Genomic DNA, 5,000 nt, shown 5'->3' with positions numbered 1-5,000 from the left:
ATCGTACCTTAACCTAACCTATATCGTACCTTAACCTAACCTATATCGTACCTTAACCTAACCTATATCGTACCTTAACCTAACCTATATCGTACCTTAACCTAACCTATATCGTGCCTTAACCTAACCTATATCGTGCCTTAACCTAACCTATATCGTGCCTTAACCTAACCTATATCGTGCCTTAACCTAACCTATATCGTGCCTTAACCTAACCTATATCGTGCCTTAACCTAACCTATATCGTGCCTTAACCTAACCTATATCGTGCCTTAACCTAACCTAATTTGTGCCTTAACCTAACCTAATTTGTGCCTTAACCTAACCTAATTTGTGCCTTAACCTAACCTAATTTGTGCCTTAACCTAACCTAATTTGTGCCTTAACCTAACCTAATTTGTGCCTTAACCTAACCTAATTTGTGCCTTAACCTAACCTAATTTGTGCCGTAACCTAACCTAATTTGTGCCGTAACGTAACCCATGTTGTGCCGTAACGTAACCCATGTTGTGCCGTAACGTAACCCATGTTGTGCCGTAACGTAACCCATGTTGTGCCGTAACGTAACCCATGTTGTGCCGTAACGTAACCCATGTTGTGCCGTAACCTAACCCATGTTGTGCCTTAACCTAACCCATGTTGTGCCTTAACCTAACCCATGTTGTGCCTTAACCTAACCCATGTTGTGCCTTAACCTAACCCATGTTGTGCCTTAACCTAACCCATGTTGTGCCTTAACCTAACCCACGTTGTGCCTTAACCTAACCTACGTTGTGCCTTAACCTAACCCATGTTGTGCCTTAACCTAACCCATGTTGTGCCTTAACCTAACCCATGTTGTGCCTTAACCTAACCCATGTTGTGCCTTAACCTAACCCATGTTGTGCCTTAACCTAACCCATGTTGTGCCTTAACCTAACCCATGTTGTGCCTTAACCTAACCCATGTTGTGCCTTAACCTAACCCACGTTGTGCCTTAACCTAACCCACGTTGTGCCTTAACCTAACCCACGTTGTGCCTTAACCTAACCCACGTTGTGCCTTAACCTAACCCACGTTGTGCCTTAACCTAACCTACGTTGTGCCTTAACCTAACCCATGTTGTGCCTTAACCTAACCCATGTTGTGCCTTAACCTAACCCATGTTGTGCCTTAACCTAACCCATGTTGTGCCTTAACCTAACCCATGTTGTGCCTTAACCTAACCCATGGTGTGCCTTAACCTAACCCATGGTGTGCCTTAACCTAACCCATGGTGTGCCTTAACCTAACCCATGTTGTGCCTTAACCTAACCCATGTTGTGCCTTAACCTAACCCATGTTGTGCCTTAACCTAACCCATGTTGTGCCTTAACCTAACCCATGTTGTGCCTTAACCTAACCCATGTTGTGCCTTAACCTAACCCATGTTGTGCCTTAACCTAACCCATGTTGTGCCTTAACCTAACCCATGTTGTGCCTTAACCTAACCCATGTTGTGCCTTAACCTAACCCATGTTGTGCCTTAACCTAACCCATGTTGTGCCTTAACCTAACCCATGTTGTGCCTTAACCTAACCCATGTTGTGCCTTAACCTAACCCATGTTGTGCCTTAACCTAACCCATGTTGTGCCTTAACCTAACCCATGTTGTGCCTTAACCTAACCCATGTTGTGCCTTAACCTAACCCATGTTGTGCCTTAACCTAACCCATGTTGTGCCTTAACCTAACCCATGTTGTGCCTTAACCTAACCCATGTTGTGCCTTAACCTAACCCATGTTGTGCCTTAACCTAACCCATGTTGTGCCTTAACCTAACCCATGTTGTGCCTTAACCTAACCCATGTTGTGCCTTAACCTAACCCATGTTGTGCCTTAACCTAACCCATGTTGTGCCTTAACCTAACCCATGTTGTGCCTTAACCTAACCCATGTTGTGCCTTAACCTAACCCATGTTGTGCCTTAACCTAACCCATGTTGTGCCTTAACCTAACCCATGTTGTGCCTTAACCTAACCCATGTTGTGCCTTAACCTAACCCATGTTGTGCCTTAACCTAACCCATGTTGTGCCTTAACCTAACCCATGTTGTGCCTTAACCTAACCCATGTTGTGCCTTAACCTAACCCATGTTGTGCCTTAACCTAACCCATGTTGTGCCTTAACGTAACCCATGTTGTGCCTTAACGTAACCCATGTTGTGCCTTAACCTAACCTATAATGTGCCTTAACCTAACCTAAAGTGCGCCGTAACCTAAACTATATTGCGCCTTAACCTGACGCACGTTGTCGCTGAACCTGCTCTGTAATTGTTATGCAACCCGTTAAAGTAGTGTAGTGTTGCCTAACCGCAACCCTCGCAATATAGTTCGCTACTCGCACTGCCCGGTCCCCTGTGTATCGCGTCATGTTAAACACCTTGCAGGTGTTGCTGACTTTCCACATGCTCCTGCTATACACTGTAGTGTGGATAGCAGCAGGACGTACATGCCCCCCCCCCTTCCCCCCTGCCTTCGCAAGCTGGTCGGTGAGAAGTTTGCATGTTCAATGCCCTTCGCATGCCGACGTACTCAGCCTACGTTGTGGTACGGCCTGTCACCTGTCCGCCGATGTACGCAAAACCCACAAACTGTACTGCACATTGCTCCGTATGTACTGAATGATACATCGTGGCCCATGTGACCGTATGACGACAGCGCCTAGCAACGGCGGACCATACAGTCCAAATATTGTGCACGCAGCTACGTGTCGTCTCCCTATAAGAGCTGGATTGCAGTGTGGTACGCCATACAGACGTGTGGGAGGAACGGACGCCCTGGATGGCGATCAGCATGAGCAGTCTGTTGATGTAGTGGAGCGTGTATTCGGACGTAGTCGTCTCTTCTCACACACCGTGATAGCATGTTGCACCGCGTTCCACATCTGCGACATGCTGCAGAGGCGGGCTGACAGTCGTTCGCGCAATGGACACCGCATACGTACGGGGTCTACCTTCCACGTGTTCTCTAGGCGTGCACATGTTGTTGCGTCTATGTGGGCAGACGTAGTGTGTTGTGACACCTGACACAGGCATGCAATACTCGTTGCAAATGGCGATGGACGTGTACGTTTGCTGGTGACGTTACGCAAATGAACAACCGGTAACCCGTTGTGGTGCGGTTGTTCTCGCTAGAGGTGAATCAGTGTTGGCGACGATCGGTCGAGCTATTAACCGGTTGTTTCAGGGATACCCACCATGCCCACGAACGTGAAAGGGGACCCACCATGCCCACGAACGTGAAAGGGGGATCTGGGTGTGAGGCGATACGCGGCGGTGGCTGGGTGGGACCGTCCCCGGCCGGTGAGGGGGGGCCGCCCGGCGTGCTGGCAGCGCGGTGCGTGGGCGCACGCGCTACAGCCGGCTGGTGGGGGCGGCCGGTGGCAGGCGCGCCGGCCGACGGACGCGGCAGGCGGCGCAGCTGCGCGCCGGCGCCCCCTGCTCGCGGCGCCTTGCGGCCAAAGTAGGTCCTCGCGGGCCCGGTGCGAAGCGCGGTGGCCATCTGCAGTGTGCTGGTCCGATTGAGGACTTTGTGCGCTGAGGATGCGCCGCCGCCCGGCGCTCGGCGCCGCGACGCCGTCTGCTGCTCGGTCGCCCCAGCGGTTCTCGCAGGTGGTTTGTATCGCAGCTGTGCGGACGTGTTGGCGCGTGCGCTGTGCTGGGAGAGTTCGCTTCGGCACCCAAGTAGGGCTTTTGTCCTTCTGTGGCGCTGGCGTTGGAGCTGCCGGTCACCGTAGGTGGCGCGTGTTGTCTCCCGCCGGCAATGCCACGACAGCACGCTCCCGGGCCTCTGTCGGCAGCGGCAAGCTCAGTTGGGAGCACGGGTGGTCGCACCTAAAGCGTCTACTCGCCTAACTCCGGGCGATTGCGCCTCTCTCGAACCCGACCAAGTACTTAGGACGGCGCTGCGCGCCGCCGGGACCTGAGAGGGTTTCGAGGTGTGTTGTGCAGGGGAGCTCAGCCTCCTCCTGTTTGCAGAATAATTGAGCGGACGCTTGCGTGTTCGCGCGGGCCCCCGGGACACACTCCCGGGCGGCCGGCTGCTCAGCTCTAGTTGACGCAGCTCCCTGGTTGATCCTGCCAGTAGTCATATGCTTGTCTCAAAGATTAAGCCATGCATGTCTCAGTACAAGCCGCATTAAGGTGAAACCGCGAATGGCTCATTAAATCAGTTATGGTTCCTTAGATCGTACCCACGTTACTTGGATAACTGTGGTAATTCTAGAGCTAATACATGCAAACAGAGTCCCGACCAGAGATGGAAGGGACGCTTTTATTAGATCAAAACCAATCGGTCGGCTCGTCCGGTCCGTTTGCCTTGGTGACTCTGAATAACTTAGGGCTGATCGCACGGTCCTCGTACCGGCGACGCATCTTTCAAATGTCTGCCTTATCAACTGTCGATGGTAGGTTCTGCGCCTACCATGGTTGTAACGGGTAACGGGGAATCAGGGTTCGATTCCGGAGAGGGAGCCTGAGAAACGGCTACCACATCCAAGGAAGGCAGCAGGCGCGCAAATTACCCACTCCCGGCACGGGGAGGTAGTGACGAAAAATAACGATACGGGACTCATCCGAGGCCCCGTAATCGGAATGAGTACACTTTAAATCCTTTAACGAGTATCTATTGGAGGGCAAGTCTGGTGCCAGCAGCCGCGGTAATTCCAGCTCCAATAGCGTATATTAAAGTTGTTGCGGTTAAAAAGCTCGTAGTTGGATTTGTGTCCCACGCTGTTGGTTCACCGCCCGTCGGTGTTTAACTGGCATGTATCGTGGGACGTCCTGCCGGTGGGGCGAGCCGAAGGCGTGCGACCGCCTCGTGCGTGCTCGTGCGTCCCGAGGCGGACCCCGTTGAAATCCTACCAGGGTGCTCTTTATTGAGTGTCTCGGTGGGCCGGCACGTTTACTTTGAACAAATTAGAGTGCTTAAAGCAGGCAAGCCCGCCTGAATACTGTGTGCATGGAATAATGGAATAGGACCT

The 5,000-nt window shown here is 52.0% G+C and overlaps 1 non-coding gene across 1 annotated transcript in view; it reads left to right on the top strand.

The window, feature by feature from the left end:
- The first annotated feature begins 4,082 nt into the window (after positions 1–4,082).
- Positions 4,083–5,000, top strand: part of LOC126453708 (small subunit ribosomal RNA) — a 1,909-nt gene continuing 991 nt past the window's right edge. Inside the window, exon 1 of the ribosomal RNA XR_007585001.1 lies at positions 4,083–5,000. This exon is cut by the window's right edge and continues 991 nt beyond it. This is a non-coding gene — a ribosomal RNA (small subunit ribosomal RNA).

Source organism: Schistocerca serialis, unplaced genomic scaffold (genome assembly GCF_023864345.2).
Source record: "Schistocerca serialis cubense isolate TAMUIC-IGC-003099 unplaced genomic scaffold, iqSchSeri2.2 HiC_scaffold_956, whole genome shotgun sequence".
Taxonomy (NCBI): Eukaryota; Metazoa; Arthropoda; class Insecta; order Orthoptera; family Acrididae; genus Schistocerca; species Schistocerca serialis.
The sequence above is the reverse complement of the archived record's forward strand: the minus strand, read 5'-3'. Positions and strand labels throughout refer to the sequence as shown.